At 35.7% G+C, this 23,155-nt stretch overlaps 1 protein-coding gene and 1 pseudogene across 3 annotated transcripts in view; one reads left to right on the forward strand and one right to left on the reverse strand.

Moving 5' to 3' along the window:
• The window catches only part of LOC129006234 (outer dynein arm-docking complex subunit 2-like), a 173,622-nt gene that overhangs the window by 143,407 nt on the left and 7,060 nt on the right, over positions 1–23,155 (forward strand). For 2 of the 3 annotated variants that reach the window (XM_054435720.2, XM_054435721.2), the window contains 2 exons: positions 4,032–4,160; positions 7,143–7,668. The gene's annotated coding sequence lies outside the window, so the exon portion shown is untranslated. Of the gene's footprint in view, positions 1–4,031; positions 4,161–7,142; positions 7,669–23,155 lie in introns of those variants that run through there. The other variant, XM_063669698.1, reaches the window with a different exon arrangement.
• Positions 14,574–14,674, reverse strand: LOC129006945 (U6 spliceosomal RNA; annotated as a pseudogene).

Below are 23,155 nucleotides of genomic sequence, written 5' to 3' on the forward strand. Positions count from 1 at the left end.
TCTAGGTGACAAAACGAGATTCTGTCTTTAAAAAATAAATAAATAAAAAGGTGCTGTAGTATTGCAAGGCTAAGTAGGGTCAGCAGATGAAGTTCCTCAAGACTTTCAACATTACTGGATAGCTAAACTCTTGAGAAAAAACAGTAACCTACCAATTGGACATACGGAATTCACAAGTAGCTCTTTTGACACAACTAGGCCAAGCATGAGTTGAGGAAGTTAAAAACATTATCTGAGTTGTGCAGGTAACTGCTAAAGAACAGACTTCTCTTATGCAGTCTGAAAACAACTTTAGTCTGTTTTGCTGCCCTTAGACAAATGAAAAGAGCCAGTACAGATGGATCAAAATGGCCTATGTGTAACTGAAAGTGATCAAGGTTGTTGTTTTGATGTTGGAGTGTTAGCTACCCTCGAAGACATTTTCTTGCCGTGTTGATGGTGGTATTTAAAACATAAAATCTACAATAGGACCAGGTTTTATAGCCAAAGAAATTGTAAATATAATACCAGGCCAGGCACAGTGGGTCATGCCTGTTATCCAAGCACCTTGGGAGACCGAGGTGGGAGGATCGCTTGAGGCCAGGATGTCGAGACCAGCCCAAGCAACCTAAGCAAGACGCTGTCTCTACAAAAAATAAAATTAGCCAGGTGTGGTGGCGTGTACCTGTAGCCCTAGCTACTCAGGAGGCTGAGGCGGGGCAGGTTGCTTGAGCCCAGAAGGTTGAGAGTTCAAGGCTGCAGTGAGTTGTGATCGTGCCACTGCACTCCAGCCTGGAAGAAAGAGTGAGGCACTGTCTCCAAATAAATAAATAAATAAATAATCCTATGTTTTACTGCATCTTGGTTCACAGTACTGTGTAAAATGTCTCATCCTGACGTTACTAGATAAATGATCAATAAATTATCCGAATTATCTTACTCTGGTAAGAACATTTATTGAGAGAATAGGTTCAAACATTTGCAGTGAAAGGTTAGAAGTTTTTGTGGATTTCTTAGTCTTACACAAAACTGAATTCTAAAGAATTTAATTTTGCCAGTACTGATCTTCCTGAGATCGTAAGATAAAGGGTTAGTATGCTTTTGGAATTTTCTCTGGGGTTTTTAGTCTATGACTTCTTAGCTTGTTAAAGCATCACATAGGTGAGGGTTGAATATGCTTGAAATAGCCTTTTTTGTTCCATGGCTGGTGCACACATGTATTGCCCAAGCAGCTATCTTGCCAGAATGTGCATCAAACGGTACAAAATGATAACTACTAATGGAAGGTGATATGCTGCCCCTGCCTTACCAATGTTAGAGCATCATAAAGGATATTGCGTTAATTATATAATCTAGTTAATTCCATACAGAGGCTCTCCTACAAAAGAAGAAAACATACTATTGATCTTCCACTTATAATCATATTGTCTGGTTTTCTGGTGTGAATGCTAAAATCTGCCACTTTTTGATTGACTACACATTTATTCCCCCAGGATGCTACCTTATAATACATCATGGTCTTAAGGGAAGATATAAAGGGCTATATGTGGCCATATGGCCCATATTAGCCTGTTTTTATTACTCATTTGAGAAAGATAGAAAATTGCTGTTGTAACTGATATTTAGTTCACTTAACCCTGGATGGAATAAATTGGCGTTACTCGAACAGTGGAGCAAATTGTCCTAATGCTACCTTTCTCCAGTGATTTGAAATGTCATTTTCACTATATAGGAAATTCTTTATAGCTTTGGATTGTTTCTGTGCTTTTTACTGAGTTCCATTGATCTTTGCATCTATTTCTTCTATTTTTAGGATAGCAATATTTTTAGTTATTGTATTCTTATAATTTTTAATATAAGCAAACTTGTTTCTCTTACTTAAAAAAATCTCATCTGTTCATTTTTGCAGATTTGCACATTAAGATTGTCTATTTCTTCAAAAAAATCCTGTTAGCATGTTAATTTGATGCCTATTATGTTTATTAAATAATTTGGTGACACATTTTGACAATAAATCTCTATCCAGAAACAGGGTCTTTTGTCCCTTAGTCTTATAGTTTTATTAATACACCTACTCTCTTCTATTTGGTTATTGTTTTAATTGCTTTGGATTGGAAAAACAGATTAAGAGTTTAGGTATTGTATATAAAATAAGACTAAATATGTTCTGAGAATCTAAAGCGTGGTCAAAACTTTCTTTTCCTCTACAGCTTTTAAAATACGGTACAGGTGTTTTAGCGTATGGACGTTACGAAACATAGTTTGTCTCTGCTGAGGCCATTTCTAAACTTTTAGCTTTGTGGGAGGGCATCTATCATATGTGGGATCTACAGCAGTTTTGTGCATCTAGTAAGCCATGTATTGCCTGGTCTTAAAGTTATTTATGTTTCTTGTCTATCTGTTTCCTTTAGCTAATTGTGTTTCCAAAGGGCAGAATGCATGTGATTATGTGCCTAATGGATTTTGGTTCCATTGAATTAACTAGTACAATACTTGTAATTCTATAATGCAGCTCACCTCCATTTAAAAATATGTATTTTTATTTATAAATATGTTGCAATTCAATTTGCCTTCCATGAGTGAAGATCTTTGAAGACAGGGTATGTGTCTTCCTGTTTTAAGCTTTTTCCATTTCCTAACCTCTTGAACAGTTCCATGTACTGTCCTAAATGAATGTTGGCTAGATCGTGTTGAAATGGCAAAGTAGCCTTTAAATAACAAAGCATGAAGAAAATAGTGACTTGAGTTTCCGGAAGAACCATAGCCTTTCTAAGGGATGTTAGTGCTGTATATGCAACAAATGAGAACATTAAGAATGGTGTTCTATTTTATCAGCTATGTGCCTGTTGATCCTGTGAAAGAAAATTTTATGTTCTCAAAGGGAAAATTGTTTTTTCAATTGCCTTCCCAACTCCTTTCAAATCAAGAGTATCTCTTGTAGCAGTTTCAAAGGTTAGCCATTATTTTTTCACAACACAAATACTAAACTCACTAAAACATTTGTTTAAAATAATTTTTAGAGTTAATATTATTAGTCTAATTATAAATGACTATCTGTGTTTAAAATTCAAATACTTGGAGATGTCATTCTTAGAAATCACACTCTGATACTTACTTAGTTTCATCTTAACATTGTCTTACAAGGAAAATATACTTCTGTGAAAAAGAGGAAAATGAATTAAATTGTTATCTTAGATATCCTTTATCTAATGGTCTCTAATAAATTCTTCATTGTTCTCTCATGATATAAATGAATTTGGGTTAAAAATAGGATGTTTACTTTTTTCTAGTTCCTTAAATGAATTTGTCCTGGGAAAAACATTGTTTTACCGTGCATCATAAGAAACCAATAAAAATTTTAGAACCATCTAATAGAACTAATTTTTCCTAAATAGCATAAATAATCATGGAAAGTATGGTACATCTCTTATGAAAAAATATTAATATTTTCAGAAGAGGTTTATTTTTTGAATTTTCTTCCATTAAGTCTCTATTCTTTTGTTTGTTTGTTTGTTTGAGACGGAGTCTCGCTGTGTTGCCCAGGCTGGAGTGCAGTGGCACGATCTCCACTCACTGCAAGCTCCGCCTCGAGGGTTCACGCCATTCTGCTGCCTCAGCCTCCAGAGTAGCTGGGACTGCAGGCGCCCGCCAACAAACCCGGCTAATTTTTTTTGTATTTTTAGTAGAGACGGGGTTTCACCGTGTTAGCCAGGACGGTCTCAATCTTCTGACCTCGTGATGCGCTCGCCTAGGCCTCTCAAAGTACTAGGATTAAAGGCGTGAGCCACTGCGCCCGGCCATTAAGTCTGTATTCTTAAAAAATATTAGGCTGAGCGCAGTAGCTCACTCCTGTAATCATAGCATTTTGGGAGGCTGAAGCGGAAGTATCACTTGAGCCCAGCAGTTTAAGGCTGCAGTGAGCCATGATTGTGCCTCTGCACTCCAGTCTGAGTGACAGAGTGAGCCTGTGTCTCAGAAAAGAAACAACAACAACAACAACAACAACCACCGAAAGATGACTTAGGTTTGTAAATTTGTTTTCCCTGCCTCAGGAAGTTCTAGAAGATATTTTGGACCTTGATTTATCTGTCTCAGAAACAGACGATTTTATCCAGCTTGTAAGTGGCGAAAAGACAGTGTTTGGATTCTTTCCACTGGCTCACCAATATGGAGGCAACCAGGTAAGAGTAGCAACAGCACCACTTCCCTTATGCAGATAGAATTATTTGATGGAAATGCTGTCCTACCAAGGAAATTATTGTGCATTAATTTTTAAAATAGTGCATTGGGAGTTCAACAAGATCTACCTAAAGGAATATGTCATCAGAGGATGTTTATAGATTAGCTGATGTGATTTCTTGCTGTGCTAAAGCTAGAGCCTAATTCTTTGAATGGAATTGAGAATACTGGGGCAGCATAAATATAAATTTTCTGTGGATTGTTACTAGAGAACTCATTCAGTGCACTTCTGGCAAGACATTTTGGCAAAATGAAGCAGTACAACGTGTCAATATAAAAGGACAAATAAGCCGGATGTAGTGGCTCATGCCTATAATCCCAGCACTTTGGGAGGCCGAGGCAGGCAGATGGCTTGAGCCCAGGAGTTCAAGACCAGCCTGTGTAACATGACGAAACCCTGGCTCTACAAAAATTAGCCAAGCATGGTGATGCGTGCCTGTGGTCCCAGCTATTTGGGTGGCTAAAGTGGGAGGATCGCTTGAGCCTGGGAGGCAGAGGTTGCAGTGAGCCGAAGTTGTGACACCGCACTGCAGCCTGGTGACAGAGTGAGACCCTGTCTCAAAAAATAAACAAATAAACAAAAGGGATAAAAAGAAGGACAAATATATAATGTGTATAATATAATATAATCTATAAATAGATTATAATTATATCAAGGTAGCCATAGAACAAAGTTGTACAACTACTAGAATGGGAGTAAATCAAGATTCCTTGGGGGTGTTATTTGTGCTACAGAAATCAAGAAGCAATTAAGGCACATTCTGGAAAAGCAAGATGTTGAAACAAGTTCAGGGTATGGTATCTGAATAATTGAAAAAAGAAACAGGAACATAGGACCAATTGTTGAATTTCTGTGACTTTCCTGTAAGCTAGATAAGACTAACACTCTCTGGTCGTTTGGGGGTTTTTTTGGTAATGCTGGTTTGCTCAGGAACTATTTCTAAGATAAATAGTAAAGTATCATAGGGTATGTAGGATTAAATTAGGAAATATATGAAAAGTGCTTAACATGTTAACTATTACAATTATTATAACATCAGGTTCTGGTTTGCTGGGTTAGTTATTTCCTTTCTTCTTCAAGGTCCTGTAGGCTAAGAGGCAAAGTAATCAAGCCATTAGGAGGACTTTAAGGGTCACCTGTGACAAACTTGAACAACAATTTCTTTTTCTTTTCAACTTATAAGTTCAGGGGTACATGTGCAGTATGTGCAGGTTTGTTACATAGGTAAACATGTGCCATGGTGGTTTACTGCACAGATCATCCCATCACCCAGTTATTTATTTATTTATTTATTTATTTATTTATTTTTGAGGTGGTGGTTTACTGCACAGATCATCCCATCACCCAGTTATTTATTTATTTATTTATTTATTTATTTATTTATTTATTTATGGGATGGAGCCTTGCTCTGTTACCCAAGCTGGAGTGCAGTGGCACGATCTCGGCTCACTGCAACCTCCGTCTCTTGGGTTCAAGCAATTCTCCTGCCTCAGCCTCTCAAGTAGCTGGGATTATAGGCGTGTGCCACCATGCCTGCCTTTTTTTTTTTCTTTGTATTTTTAGTACAGATGGGGTTTCACCATGTTGGCCAGGCTGGTATCGAACTCCTGATCTCAAGTGATCTGCCCGCCTCGGCCTCCCAAAGTTCTAGGATTACAGGCGTGAGCCATCATGCCCATTACCCAGTTATTAAGCTCAGTATCCATTAGCTATTCTTGCTGATGCTCTCCCACCCCTTAACCCCCTACAGGTGCCCGGTGTGTGTTGTTCCCCCCGACATGTCCATGTGTTCTCAGTCAGCTCCAACTTATAACTGAGAAGATGCAGTGTTTGGTTTTCTGTTCCTGTGTTAGTTTGCCGAAGGTAGTGGCTTCCAGCTCCATCCATGTCTCTGTAAAGGACATGATCTTATTCCTTTTTATGGCTGCACAGTATTGCATGTGTATATATACCACATTTTCTTTACTCAGTCTATCATTGATAGGTATTTAGGTTGAATCCATGACTTTCTATTGTAAATAGTGCTGCGGTGAACACACTCATCTATTTATCTTTACAATGGAATGATTTATATCACCCTGGGTATATACCCAGCAATGGAATTCCTGGATCAAATGGTATTTCTACCTCTGGATCTTTGAGGAATCGACACACTGCCTTCCACAATGGTTGAACTAATTGACACTTTCACCAGCAGTGTAAAAGTGTTCCTTTTTCTCTACAACCTTGCCAGCATCTGTTGTTTTTTTGACTGTATAATAGGCATTCTGATTGTCATGAGATGGTATCTCCTTGTGGTTTTGATTTGCATTTCTCTAATGATCAGTGATGTTGAGCTCTTTTTCGTATATTTGTTGGCTGCATGTATGTCTTCTTTTGAGGAGTGTTTGTTCATATCCTTTGCCCACTTTTTAACGGGATTGTTTGTTTTTTTTTTCTTGTAAATTTGTTAAGTTTCTTATAGATTCTGGATATTAGACCTTTGTCAGATGGAAAGATTGCAAAAATTTTCTCTCATTCTGTAGGTTGTTTCTTCACTCTGATGATCATTTCTTTTCCTGCACAGAAGCTCTTTAGTTTAATTAGATCCCATTTGTCAATTTTTGCTTTTGTTGCAATTGCTTTTGGAGTTTTTGTCATGAAATCTTTGCCCATGACTATGTCCTGAATGGTATTGCCTACATTTTCTTCTAGGTGAACCTCAGTTTCTTGATCTGTAATGTGAGAGGGCTGATGCAAGTCATTCCAGTTGTGAGAAGTGCTATGGTGAAGACATCTGCTTAATTTTATTTAATGCACCAATTTCCAAACATTTGCCTGCACGGTTTTGTTGTTTTGTTTAAGTCATTACTATTAACATTTTGCTGAACTGTTTCTCTGTTTAGAAATTTCTGAACTAAATGACCCTTTTTGTCTTTTCTAGTGCCCAAATGCGGGGATTCCACGGTTCAAAAAGTCATCTCCCATCTGGATTAAATGTATTTGAAAGCATCTTATGCTGGTACTCACATGCACTGTTGAAGCACAAATACAAGCCTTAAGCCCTGCAGAGTTTTGTTAAGCTATTCTTTTTTTGTAGGCATGTTTTTTTTTTAGTACATTATGTAAAAGCTCTTAATCAGTTTCACGTTTGTGCTTCTTCTTGATCTGAAATGGTGTTATAAATATTTATTTGTAAGGATGACTTTGCCATTTTGAATGAACAGTGCAGAAAATGGTTTCTCTTTTATTGGTGGAAAACTAGCTTTCTGATTCCCCTGATTTCACTCCTAGCTCTGCTAGTATCATTCTTTCTACTTCCTTTTCACATTGTGGAATATACTTAAGGTATTGTGGACTTTAGAACTTTCCAGAGCAACTCTCAGTCTTGTGTTCTTGCACTTATTCCATGGATAAAATTAATTACTGGTGGTCTGTTACTGATTAAAATGAAAAGTTAAAATACTGGATAGATTTTTCTTAATTTATTGTTTTTCTTCCAGAAATTAGGCATCTTCTGCATCATGGATAAGCTCATTGAGATCTATGACTTTGCCTAATAATTATAACAAAATTATTCTAAGCCTGCATCTCCAGCCAGATTTCTATCTCCAGCTAGAAATGCCTATAATCCAATTACCTACTGAAAATATCCCACATGTATGTTTCACTGAACTCAACATGTAAAGAAAGCTGCTGGTCTGTCCCATGACTGTTTGCACTTCGCTGCTGACCTGAGAATTTCCCACTCCTTCCCCATGAGCATTGTATATGTTCATGCACAGTCTGGAAACGTATGAATGACCTGAGATTTTCTCTGTCCCCTAGCTTTTTAAATTCAATAGTCACTAAGCCATATTAACTGTACCTCTTTTCTGCCTTTGCTTTATATTTCCATTGCCACTGGAATACAAACTTATTTATTTTATATTTTTATTTCCTGGTTAAACACGGCCCCTTAACTGATGGCTTTTATAGGGAAAAGGAAACCCTACCAAATACTATTGTTATTTTTTAAGTTAAAGAAATTCAGTAAAACAAATCAAAATAAAATAATGGCAAAGAAAGACCTGCATGTTTAAATGTGTAAATTGAACTTCTGAACTTGATTCCTTTTACCTTGGATGGGTCAAACTTTCATAATAGATTGATACTAGGCCACAGATTGGTGACCAAAAAAAAAAAAAAAGACTATAGCATGAACTACTACAAAAGCTTCCTTTGTCTTTACATCTTTTTTTTTTTTTTTTTTTTTGAGACAGAGCCTCACTCTGTGTCCCAGGCTGGAGTGCAGTGGCACGATCTCAACTCACTGCAAGCTCTGCCTCCCGGCTTCATGCCGTTCTCCTGCCTCAGCCTCCCAAGTAGCTGGGACTACAGATGCCCACCACCATGCCCAGCTAATGTTTTTGTATTTTTAGTAGAGACGGGGTTTCACCATGTTAGCCAGGATGTTCTCGATCTCCTGACCTCATGATCCGCCTGTCTCGGCCCCCAAATTGCTGGGATTTCAGGGGTGAGCCACCACTCCAGGACTGTCTTTAAATCTTTTTATGTGATGCTCTCCAGCTATCTTCTATATGACGGGCCAGCAAACTATAGGCCACAAGCCAAATTCAGCTTATGTAATTTTTTTATACAAAGCTTTATTGCAGTGCAATCATGCGTCTTTGCTCACACGTTGTCTATGACTGCTTTCACCCTACAATGCAGGGTTGAATAGCTGTGATAGAGACCACATGGCCTACCATATTTCCTATCTGGTGCTTTACAGCAAAAGTTTGCCCATCTCTGCTTTATACCATGACCAGAATGCCCTGATACGCAAATCTAATCTTGCGACTCCCCTTCTCAAACTTCTCCAATGAATCCCTGCAGAAAACATTGTTGACTTCCTATGCATAGCCATTATTTATTCTTTCTTGCTGCAGAAACACAAGTTTATTTAGATATTTATTATTCCATTGCACCCACCCCATCTCTAATTATTCTAAGCTAATCACAGTAATTACATTTGGTTTCCTAGTGACTGGTTTTGAAAGGAGCATGTGGTATAATCCAGCCAATAAAATGTTACAGAAAGATTACTGCAAGCTTCCAAGTTTTCTCCCTATTTAAAAGAAACAGGTGAACAAAAGCAGCTCTTCCAGCCTTCAAATATTGTCTTGAGAGAGCATGATGATTGGAGCTGTTGCTAATTATTCAACCAAAAGTGGAATCCTGGCCAGGCACAGTGACTCACGCCTATAATCCCACCACTTTTGGAGGCCGAGGTGGGTGGATCACAAGGTCAGGAGTTCGACTCTGGCCAACATAGTGAAACCCTGTAAAAATATAAAATATTAGCCAGGGGTGGTGGTGGGCGCCTGTAATCCTAGCTCCTCGGGAAACTGAAGCAGGAGAATTGTGTGAACCCGGGAGACAGAGGTTGCAGTGAGCTGAGATTGCGCCATTGCACTCCAGCCCAGGTGACAGTGAGAGACTCCATCTCAACAAAAAAAAAAAAAAAAAAAAAAAATAGCAGAATCCTATGATATCCCTTGGACCACCAAAACAAATTTGGTTCCTATGTTTTTAGCTTGTTTATTCATCTAGTATTTACAGCCAGAATTATTGTGAGAATTTTTCCGGGGCCTACAGAGTAAGATCTACTCGTTCCTATACTATTAAAAAGTGTTGCCTAAGCTTGCCTTATCTAGGTGTTCAAGTCATTCCCAACTACTCCCATATTACTCTATTTCCGCTTGGAAACCCAAAGTGCCAATAAAACCTACAAAATTCACTCACACGTCTTACCATTTGTACTTGCTTTTGTAGATGTTTCTTTTCCTGGATATGCGATAATCTCAGATGTTCCCTCTACAAAGGGTGCAGCCTCGTTTGGGTGTTCCCTTCGCCAAGCGTGCAGCCTCATCAGGCGCTCCCTCCACCAAGTGTTCAGCCTACTCAGGCTTCTTTCTGCCAAGGGTTCAGACTCATCAGGCATTCCTTCAGATGTTCCTTCTGCCAAACACACAACGTGGTTAAATTTTCCTTCTGCTAAATATCATCCTTCTGACTCTTTACCTGGCAAACTTCTACTCGTTCTGCATGCTTTCCTTAAATACTACCAAACTTTTCTCCTTCTTTTTTATTTTTTATTATTTATTTATTTATTTATTTATGTATTTATTTTAGATGGAGTCTTACTCTGTCTCCCATGCTAGAGTGCAATGGCGCGATCTCAGCTCACTGCAACCTCCACCTCCCGGGTTCAAGCGATTCTCCTACCTCAGCCTCCCAAGTAGCTGGGATCACAGGCACGCACTTCATGCCCGGCTAATTTTTTGTATGTAGTAGAAACGGGTTTCACCATGTTAGTCATGCTGGTCCCAAACTCCTGAGCTCAAGCAATCTGTCCACCTCGGCCTCCCAAAATGCTAGGGTTACAGGAGTGAGCCACCACTCCTGGACACCACCAAACTTGTTCAGGCTTTAATTGTCACCTTGGATATAAAATGTCTGACACATACTGAATATGGTAACGACATAATAAGTGATAATTATAAGCTCCCAAAGGGGTTCTGGCACAGAGTAAACACTAAATAAATTAGTAAATATTAGAAAAAAGTGATAATAACAAGAAAAATGCTTAGTACCTTAATAAGTAGTAAATAATAAAAAATGACAATGATAATAAAAAGGACAATACCTTAAAGATGCTTGGCATTTATTTGTTAAGTGGACAAGTGGATAAATGAATAAAAAACATTTTTTTAGAAAATTCTGTTGGAAAAATGCAGAAATTCAACAGAGACAGCTCTACTGTATTATGAGCACCTTAAAGACCCAGACTATGTGTATTCCATATTTGTCTCCTGCAACTTGCAAAACCTAACTTACATAAGTTCTTTGATAAATGTATAATAAAGATGTGCTCATACCATTCATATTGTACAATGCATTGTGTTACATTTAGGTATCACAGTAACACTTTTGCTATTGTGAAAAATTTTTGTATTTTTATTATAATTTGTTGAGCCTAGAGTTAAGCTATTTGAATACTTATAATGTTAATATTTTGGCCAGTAGGAACAGAGTATCTTTTTGTAACAAAATTACTATTAACACACTAATTATCCAACAGAGAGCACAACGCATCTTGTTCTAATGAAGTAAATATATCTTATTTGGTTTCAACTTAGAGGGAACGAAGTTGAAAATAGTGAGATCTTTTGGTATAAGACTATGTAACATAACCTGTGCTTCTTAACAAAGATTTGCTTTTCTGACTTCTGCACTCAGTAGATATCTTTGAAAAATAATCTCCTATTGGTACTGATGCACCCTGGCTAAGGTTTATAATTCTTGCTGACATTTGTTTATAGTGCCAGAAAAGTATTATTGAGTTCTAAATTCTTTTTTTTTTTCAAGGTGTCAGCAGCATTGATTTCTTGTTTTTTTCTTTTTTTTTATTATTATTATACTTTAAGTTTTAGGATACATGTGCACAATGTGCAGGTTAGTTACATATGTATACATGTGCCATGCTATTGTGCTGCACCCATTAACTCGTCATTTAGCATTAGGTATATCTCCTAATGCTATCCCTCCCCCCTCCCCCCACCCCACAACAGTCCCCAGAGTATGATGTTCTCCTTCCTGTGTCCATGTGTTCTCATTGTTCAGTTCCCATCTATGAGTGAGAACATGCGGTGTTTGGTTTTTTGTCCTTGCGATAGTTTACTGAGAATGATGATTTCCAGTTTCATCCATGTCCCTACAAAGGACATGAACTCATCATTTTTTATGGCTGCATTGAGTTCTAAATTCTAAAGATACTTACTTTTTTGTGACACAGTCACTATGTCACACAGTTGATCCTTCAATAAGGGTTTTCACTGTAGGAACCCACTAATAGACAGATTTTTCTTTTCCTTTGCCACTGCAAGATAGCAAGACAAATCTCTCCTCTCCCTCCTCCTTATCAGCCTACTCAACGTGAAGGCAATGAGAATGAAGACCTTTATGAATAATAATTCACTTCCACTTAATAAATAGTGAATATATTTTTTCCTCCTTAAAACACTTTCTTTTCTCCAGTTCACTTTATTGTGAGAATACAGTATATAGTACATATGACATAGAAACTATGTGTTAATTCACTGTTTATGCTTTCAATAAGGCTTCAGGTCAACAGTAGACTATTAGTAGAGTTTTGGAGGAGTCAAAAGAAACAGATTTTCATATAAAGCAGATTTTCAGCTGCTTGGGGGATCAGCACCCTAACTCTCATGTTACTCAAGACTCAACTGTAATTAATTCTCATTTACTAAATGCAAACCATTTATTGTAAAAATTAAATAGAGCCCAGAAGTTCAAGACCAGCCTGGGCAACATAAGGAGACCCTGTCTCTACAATTAAACAAATAAATAAATAAATAAATACATACATACATACATAAATAATTGTTTCTTCATAGGTTATAACACTGAAATGTTGCAGTTTTTGTTATTAATTCCTACTTTTCATTATTAGATGTTCCATTCTTTGTGGCTTGTAATTCAGGGCATCTAAGCTACTTTATAATTTGTAATAAAATTTATTTATAAATATTAATTTATTAAATTGGATAACCTGATTATCCCCTATTACCAAGCTCATCAATCACACCAAGGGTTATACATTTTATAACAAACCTAAGTTGTTATGACAATTGAGGAAACGTACAATATACAAACTTAAAAATTGTTTTACTTATTTATACAAAAGTATTGTATAAAATTTTAGGGAACATAATTAAAAACATTTTTTTCAGATAATATTTTCTGAGATTATAAACTACCTACAACTAAATTCTTAACTAATTCTGAATAATAAACTAAAAAATTAAATCAAAGCTATATATATGTACACACACACACACACACACACGTATATATATAAACACATCCTATTTCCACATTGCTTTTTTAATTGCCGTTGTATGATCAACATTTCCATAACCTTATGGTAGCACCACCAAGAGTAGTTTACTATCAGAAGTCTTACCCAGATTGCTATTTTGAGGATTTTTAGATATCTTTTGTTTATATTCCAAAAGGTGTTGATGAATGCTATGTATAAAAATGTAATAAATAAAACTACTATTTTAACACTGATATAAAAACATTTACCAAATTTATTAGGTTCTAGAGTAGTATTTCAGACAATATCAGAGCTAACATCAGAATATTACTTATTCCATTACTTTAAGTTTGTAAGCTCTATGAACTTATTAATCTGCTAATTAAAGAAGAAGGAAAGTACATGAAATACTCATGAATTCAGGGCAGGGTAACTCAGTAAATTCACTAGAGTTAGCTTGGCATAATGGAAAATGTCCTTAACTCAGAATAAGTTCTAGCGCAGTAACCAACAGGTATTTTTTCTGGAACAAGTTGCTTCTCTTAGGCTCAACGTCTTCTAAAAATGAGAATTTTAGAGCCTTATTTCGCTAGGTTATTATAAGGATTTAACAAGATAACATTTTTTAATGCTCAAATAAATAGTGAAGCAATGAAATAATTTGTTCTTGAATCTTATTGCTGAAGCTATTTTTAAATTCCCAATAAAATCCAATGTGTTAGCCTGGTGCAGTGGCTCATGCCTGTGACATAAGCACTTTGGGATGCTGAGACAGGAGGACTGCTTGAGCCCTGAAGTTCAAGACCAGCCTGGGCAACATAGGGAGACCCTGTCTCTGCAAAATATAAATAAATTACAAAACAAAACAAAACAAAAGAAAGGTGTTTCTTCATAGGTTATAATGTTCAAATGTTGCACTTTTCTGTTATTAATTCCTACTTTTGGTTATTAGATGTTCTAGTCTTTGTGGCTTGTAATTCAAGGCATCTAAGCTATTTTATAATTTGTAATGAAATTTATTTATAAATATATTAATTCATTAAATTGGATAACCTGGTTAGCCTCTATTACTGAGCTCATCAATCACACCAAGGGCAGAAAACTAATAGATGTCAGCATCTGGCTTGGACTACTACTACTCTTATCTACCTCCTGAAACTCTGAATCAACAAATCTTTGTTAGAATGATGCTTAGTCACTATGCTCATTTCCAGCTGCTGCGGAAGACCAAACCCTACCTTTATTTTTTGTAAGTTCCACAAAGAAGATGCAAGTTGGTATTTTCTCATTTCTGAGATGCACTAACAGCATATTGCAAACAAGATCCTATGTGTTACTCACCACATCTCATTTCATACATCACCTTGCATCAATATTTCTTGTACGAAAATCACAACTGCAATACTGGGTGACATCCATTTTGCTTTGACTCACGCCATTTCCTTGGAGCTAGTTAGAAAGTAGTCACGTGTCCTTTTGGAAACTGCAAGAAATATGCAACACTTCACAGATCTGTGTGTCATCCTTGTGCAGGGGCCATGCTGATCTTCTCGACGTTGTTTCAATTTTACTATATGTACCGCTGATGCCAGCGCAAATCCCTACTTTTATACCTGAAGACTGATCAGTCATGGATGCGGCTTAGCTCTGTTAAATGTAACCAACTTACTTGGGATTTTGTGAAGTCTATTGAATGGCTTCATGGTGATGCAGAATTTGAAAATATTTTAAAAACTTGAGATAGAGATGCAGGTAGCCTGGGAGATTTTTACTTTTAGGAAAAAAGAATCACTTGAGGGGACGAGCACAAGTTGGAACCCACTGTAACTTGAGGAAGATGATGTGGGATCTTCCAGAATAAGATGAGACCTTCCACTACCTACAAAATGGTGCTACACCGATTATAAAGGTCCAGGGACATAGTTGTGGTAACAAAATAAAAAGGGATCTCTAATTTCTTCCTGTAACATTATTTCAACCTGATTCACAGTTTCCAACTATCACAACTAATATTTGCTAGAGAAAACAGAAAAAAGCCACTCAAAGGATAACTTACCATGAAGGTCTAGGCCACGTCCAGGCTAAGATGTGGGTTTCACATCAGGTTTTGAGTGGGAGGAGAAGGGTCAATTTCCTCACTATGTGTGTGGCTAAAGCTAAATGTCCTAGCTGCCAGGGCAGGGTGCTGGTACTTTGGAAACAATGGCTGAGAATATGTATGTGAACTCTAAAAAAATGTAATAACCTTGAAGTCTACATGTGGATCACCATGAAGACTGAGGGATCTGTATTAGTAAGGGCATCCTGGTGGCAAAGGTCAATCATTACCAGACTGCAGGAGTAGTTTCAATGGCAACAATGCAGCAACAGCATCAATGGAAACAACAAAATGAAGAGAATGGGCATTTCCCACCCCCCCCAATACTTCTGACTTAAACAAAAGGAATGTCTTCCTTGGACTTAGGGAACCCCTTAGATTCTTTTAAAAATTCAAGGATGAAGGTATGGAAGACAGCCCCGGGGACACTATCAGGTTTTCTGCGAAAGTGGACATTTCGGGACCCACATAACTAATTAGAAAAATCAAAATTGTGACACTATATTTATCCCATGCATAGGGGATATACTGCAAATCAAGTAGACAACATTAGGACCCCTAGGGATAAAGTTGTTGAAAGTCCTAAAATAAAGAATCCTGGACCCATCACTCCTTCGAACTAGTGTAGCTTTTTGCCTAGTTTCTGGCTGATGAAGTGAACTAACTCGCTGTCATTCAAAAATTACCTGAAACAAACTATGAAATCTCACCTAGCCTTTAAATGTAAACACTTAACGGATTAAACCTACCAGCAACAGCATAACCTCCTGCAGTCATTCCACACATATCTTCAGCACAGATGTCAATATTTTGCTGAAGAAGAATGCTGACTCTCTCTGTTGATCCATGACATACAGCAAGCATGAGGGCTGTGCTAAAATAACAAAGAGATAACTTCATTATTAGGAACAGAAGCAATTTAATATGTGCCTGTCAGTGTAGAATTAACCATTTACATGTACTAACAAACATAAGTATGTTGAGTGCTCAAGTGTTTATCCTTGTAAATCACCACCAAGGCTGAAAGGAAGGGGCAAAAAGACTCATGTCCCACTGGGATATGGCATACTAGAAGTGGCTAACATAAAGTCCTTTGAAGGGCAAGAAAATATGCTCTGTTCACAAATCTTAAAGAGACAAAGATTTAAGTGAAGAATTCTCTATTTCTTCCTTAGTCTGACATAATATTTTGTTCTTCAAAATCAGCTAGAAGTCAGACAAATGAGAGCAATCTGAAGGCTTAAAACAGTATGAGGAGTAATGATATGAGTAGTAGTCATAGTAAGTTCAGTTAATGATGCTGATAAGAACGTGTGGGACATTGAATTAAATGCTGCTGATCTTCATAATGTTACTTCCACACAACTGTCCTTAAAGGACATATTATTATTTTCCTTTTCATATAGAAAATCATACTTGGTATTAAGTAATTTTTGCAAAATCAAACATATCAAGTGAGGAAGCTAGACATGAACCCATTCTTATGTGAATCAAAAGCCTAACTGTTTTTATCACTTGCCTATGGCTTGTCTTTTTTTTTTTGAGACAGATTTTCACTCTTATTGCACAAGCTGGAGTGCACTGGCACTATCTCAGCTCACTGCAACCTCTGCCTCCCGGGTTCAAGTGATTCTCCTGCCTCAGCCTCCCGAGTAGCTGGGATGACAGCCACCCGCCACCACACCCGGCTAATTTTTAGTATTTTTAATAGAAACAGGGTTTCACCATATTAGCTAGGCTGATCTTGAACACCTTACCTCAGGCGATCCACCTGCCTCGGCTTCCCAAAATGCTGGGATTACAGGCATGAGCCATGGTGCCCAGCTAGATTATCTTAATTAACTAAAATGTTAATCCAATTAAAGATGTCTTTCTTCCCTCTACCTATACAAATTAGAAATAATAATACACTGTGAATAAAAAAGAAAAAAAATGATCAATTCACAGTGTCTGATGATAGCAATTAATAGTCACGTAGGGATAACGTAAAATTAATATTCTTCAAAGAAAACAACTTAAAGCAACCAGTCATCCTAAAGACAAAATGATTTTAAACTCCTATTTCAGATTATTATTATTATTATTATTTTTTTTTTTGAGACAGAGTCTTGCTCTGTTACCCAGGCTGGAGTGCGGTGACACAATCTTAGCTCACTTCAACCTCTGCCTCCCTGGTTCAAGCGATTTTCGTGCCTCAGCCTCCGAGTAGCTGGAACTACAGGCATGTACACCATGCCTGGCTAATTTTTGTATTTTTAGTAGAGATGGGGTTTCACCATGTTGGCTAGGCTGGTCTTAAACTCCTGGCCTCAAGTGTTCCAATCACCTTGGCCTCCCAAAATGCTGGGATAACAGGTGAGAGCTACCATGCCCAGCAAATATTGCACTTTTAAAAAAGTGTATAAAAAACAGAAGTTAGAAAAATACTATAAATGTGTTAATCATTCAGTATTGAATTATAAAGTAAACTTAAAAAGTTCATACTTCTTAAAACTAATACAGAACCACTTTAGCTAATAGAAGATAATGCAACCAAAAACATCAGATTACAAATAAGAATCAGTCAGTATAATAAGAGAAGATAAATCCTACTATATACTGTTCTTTATGTTGACCAGTCCAAATAATTGCTTTTCTTCCTGATAATTTGTGTTGATAGTTTTCACTATAATCTAATAATTTTAAGTAAATGTTATTAATATTTCTGACTTGAGTGTTATTACTCTAGAACACTACTCAAGTGTTTTTCAACAGAAAAAGAACTACTATACCATTTAAACTTATCAGCTGCATTTGCATTGGCATTTTTTGTCACTAAAAATTCCACAATGTCCTCGCTTCTTTTCATAGGCCAGTAAAAGTGGTGTGAGGCCAGCCTGTAAAACAGCAAAAACAATTTATAATTCATGAAATTACATATTTCTCAGCTGAACTGAGTATCTTGTATAATATCCTATGAACTTAAACACATAAAATAGAAAGTAAATCAATAGCCCCTTCTTTCTCCCTTTTCTGTGCTTTCCCATGCACTGCACCTTCCCTTGGAAACATTCAGCCTCTGCATCACCACATTAACTCTGGTTATCTCCAAAAATCTTTATATTGTAATGACTTTGTTGTTTCCCATCTAAAGCAAGAGCTTCTTGAGGACAGGGGCTGTGTCTTTTATCTCTATATCCTTAAACCCTAAGATACAGTAGTAAATACTTTGTTTTTTATTAAATTAGTAATCTAAATTATTACATCTAGAGCAGTGTTTCTTAAACTATATTCCAGAGAATAATTACCTTACCAGAAGCTTTATGCCCCAACAGATTCCATATTATCTATGTTCAAGAAATATTATAAAACTATGAATTAAATGTCCATTATCCAAGAAATGACTTGAACTTTGCCTAATCCTTATCTGACAATATATTTTTGTGGCAGACATTAATATTTGACAAATCAGAATTTCAGGGATACGGTTTTGAAAGCTTCCCAAGAAAAATGGAGGTTTCCTCTGGTGATACAAACTCGCTGATTCTCTTCTATCAATGATCCCAAGATCCCAGACGCCAGTGTCAGGCACTCCTCCTCTAAATGGGTCACTAAGGAAGTAGGCTCTAAATTAAAAGAGATTAGCCTCAAATGAACTTTGATTGCTTATGATAAGTGGTCCATGGGGTTTCTCCTATTACAAGACAATAGAATTTTATCTCAGCTATTAGAAATTCAGTATAAAAGTTTATTCTCAATTACAATGATAATACTAGGACTCTAGTGCGTATCTGCTTCTTAAAATGCAATAATCCATTTTGATTCTGGTTTGTATTGTAACTGCTACTTATTTTTTTGCAAAATATCAGGAATATGAATAAAATGTCTTATTAATGAAAGTTCTAACTCATCTATATGGATTAGCATAATAGAAGCCACAAAATCACTTGCATTTTAAGGCACAATTCTGAGGAGAAAGATATAATATTTTCTGCAATAGGTATAACCTATTCAAATATAACCATGATTAATCTAAAAAGGCTTAAAGGCATTCTAATAGAAGATGATTATTTATGGTTTATATAAAGAAAAATCATTGTTTAAAAAATCTGAATTCTAGAAGTCAACCCCATTATTAATGAATTAATGTAAAATATAAACTATATATTATAAACACCTATCAACTGTCTTGAATACCTTGAACTCTTTACCAAAATATACTATGAGAGAGGAATTGATAACTGAAATATTTACAGAGGCAAAAGGGGTAAGTTGAGTAAGTGATGTGCCTAGGTGGACACAGCAGCAAACTGGAAACATATGCTTTGTGTAAAGCTAGAACCTCTTCAGAGCATACCAGTCATTTTGGCTCAAGAGACACCAGATTCTACCCTTTAAGAGGAAATCCAGATTTCTGCATGTCTCCTAAATTTAACACGATGACTCAATTTATGCAGGCAAATTTTGCTTTCTTATAGTTTTACACTAATTGGAAAGAAAAAAAAACTTGGGTGGGAAAGAATATTTGAAAAAGTTTTACCTTTAACAAATTCAAATATTTATCATAAATGCACAGAAAAGCCATACTCTCTAGTAGTTCTTGTAAAAATATTAATATTAAAGTAAAATCTTAGACAGTTAAGTTCTTTCAAACTGTTTTCATGCAAGGAATGTTTAAGCTTACAAATATAAAAAAACTTACAATGTTAATGTTAAAACAAATGGATTTCAAATATTTTGAAAATAACATTGGTTAATGTCTACCTTGTTTTTCACTTCGATGGGGACAGTGGTTTTGCCACAATTGACATCTTTTCACTATAAACAGCATGATGGAGAGCCATGTTGCCATACACATCTACAATATTTGGATTGGGACCAGAATCTACCAGAATATTTGCACAAGCTTCCCTCCAGCATTGTAGAGCCTGTCAGTATTAAAGCAAGAAGTAAATTATAAATTATAGGAAATCAAAACAAATATTCCACAGGTTTCACAAACTAGTTGTATTTCAATGAGATAAATTCATTTTTATTCCATGTATTTAAACCAAATCCATCTCCTGCTGAAAGGACCGGCTGCAGTTTACCTTCATCAGAGGTGTCCTGTTTTCACTGTCACGGACGTCAAGCCAGCACTCTCTGTCTGCCAGAAGTGTTACTATTTCTACATGGCCGTTGGCACAGGCCCCATGTAGAGCAGCCCTACGAGAGAGTGAGAGGACTTTTTAGGAAAGTTTAGTTCACTGTCTCAAAACATACAATGATTTATGTAATTGTAAACATTAAATACCACGCGCTTTCTCTGCCTTCAAACAAATATTTAATATTCTCCTGAAGAAAGTACAACATTCATTCATTCTAATTACTGACTACATTATTGAAAGAGTGGCCTGTTTGAATAGAAAGAGCTTGGCCTTTGGACTCAGTTCAACTTGGGCTTGAATACAACTTTAAGATCTTTCACTTACTAGCTGTCACTTAACCTCTCTGTGCCTCAATTTTCTCATCAATAAAGTGAAGATGAATACAGCAGTTATCTCACAGGACATCACTGTGATGCCTCAGTGAGAATCTATGCAAAGTATTTTGAAGAATTTTTAGCACATGTGACAGCTCAGTAATTGTTAGATATTATAATTATTACTTCTACTTAACAAAGACAACATTTTAAGTAAAATAATACAATTATGTCTACTTTGTGATATGTTTTAAAGGTTAGAGATAACACTGTATTTTAATGGTTCTAAGATGCTCAATTTCTCATATTTTAACATCTCTGACATTGAAATGCCACTTACAATTCATTATTTATTACAACTATATTTGGCAAAAATTTAAACAATCTTTTATTGGTACATAAAATAAGGAGGCATCACACAATTCACGGTGCCTTCCATGAAGGTGAATATGGTATATACAACAGGATGATGGCAGTCCTAGTCACAGGATTAATAATTAAAGAAATTTTAGCTTTTAAGAGTACTATGCAAAAGGAGAGTTGAAATAAAAACAACAAATTGTTAAAACAAAGTACTCCTTTAATATTTTAAAAACTTCAAGCCGAAGAAAACTTGGGATTCAAATTAATAGGTATGGCACATTTTATTTCGTATTTAGATTTGCAGAATGTATATTAATTCATATTTAGATTTATGGAGGGAATACATGTAAACTAGGTATTTCCAATGATTAATATTACTATTTAAAGCTGTTATAAATTTCCAAAATTGTGGTTGGTAGTTATCTTTTACTAGTTTCTCACTTCAGAAGTATTTTTGTTTGAAAGATGAGAGGAAAAGCTTCAATTGAGATTCAGTCCTATTACTCCAATTTTAAACCTCTCACATTGCTCAGGCTGAGCAGGTAAATGTGACATTTTTAAGGATGAAAGAGTCTTGAGAGTTAATAGAATGTGTCTTCTACATAATAGGCATTCAGCTTACATGTGATAAATGGATTCAAAGAATGGATAAATATAGTTGGGAAGTTCAATATCTTAAAAAACTGCTATAAATAAAGCACTTATATTTGATACTTTATTTTCCTAATAATAAAACTACACTAAAATGATTAATCTGTAATTATTGACATACATGTAATAAATCTAGATTAATAAAAATATGTTGTCTAACAAAATGTATATGCAAATCAACAAGCACAGATAAAAAGTTTCTCTTCTGAAGATGCTAAAAGTTCACAGAATATACTAATCCACAAACAAATAAAAATTAAAATATAGAAAGTGAGAAATTATTTTTATATGTGCAAAATTCATATTCCTGCTCTTCCCAAAAATTATTTAATTAATAATAAACTTTTACTAATAACATTGTACATGCTCAATGCAGAAATCAAAGAGAATAAAAAGGAAAAACATTTTATATTAAAACAAATGCCCTCAAATAACAAATTTTATCATATTTTGTATATAATTTCAGCTAACACAAGACCATAGTCTGTGTGTACACATAATTAAATTGAACTTTACCCTCACTTGATACACCAAAATACATTTTCAAATGTCAACATACTTCTGTATATATTTCTACCTTGAGTGGTCACATATATTATCCCATGCTGTAAATTCACTGAAATGTATTTATAAAAGTCATTATATGGATTCTTCTTAATATATTGATATTTTAAGCAGTGCTCAGAAAAGAAATTGCGTGTATATTTCCTTACTTTCTAAAAATATTTTAGTGTAATAGAATTGATCACTAACGGGCATATACAATTTTTTTAATATTGTACTTACCACCAAATTGTCTATTTGAAAAGTCATCTGCAACTTAAACTTTAAGCAGCAGTATAAATATCACTGCTCTTTGTCCTCACAAACTTTGTGGATAGAAAACAGTATTTGATTCCTCTTTTAACTTAAATGCCTTCTCTAACCAGGAACACTAAATATTGTTTCCTGTGTGCGTAGTCACTTGCAGATCTAGAAAAAGGACTTTGCCCAGCTTTAAATTAGAGGCAAACTACTTTTTTTAGATCTGCAATTTAGGTCTCTAATTTAAATTGCCCAATTTTAAATTAGAGGATTTTTTGTTGATTTGAGTGAATTCTCTATAAAATGAAGATTTTAAAATCACTATGTATACACACATGCACATACATGTGTAGTAAATATTTTACAAGTATGCTGCCTTTTATTTTTTCTCATATGCAGGGTAATTTTTGTTTTGCTAAATTAACCTTCGCAATGCTTATTTCTGAGCGTCTTAGAAAGGTTTTGTCAACATAAAAATGTATCTGTGTAAATAGGCATTTATGTTTTCTTCTGGTATTTTTCTCATTTTGTATATTAAAAAATTTTAATCTATATTCCATCAGGAACTTATTTCTTTTATGTACTGTAACGGTGGCATTTTTTTCTAGAGATCATCAAACCCAAGAGAGTCGAGATTTTCTTCTGTTATTTTCCAGAAGTTTTATAGTTTTGTATTTGACATTTAGGTCTGTGATTCATTTTGACTTAATTTTG

Source organism: Pongo pygmaeus, chromosome 8 (assembly GCF_028885625.2).
Source record: "Pongo pygmaeus isolate AG05252 chromosome 8, NHGRI_mPonPyg2-v2.0_pri, whole genome shotgun sequence".
Lineage (NCBI taxonomy): Eukaryota > Metazoa > Chordata > Mammalia > Primates > Hominidae > Pongo > Pongo pygmaeus.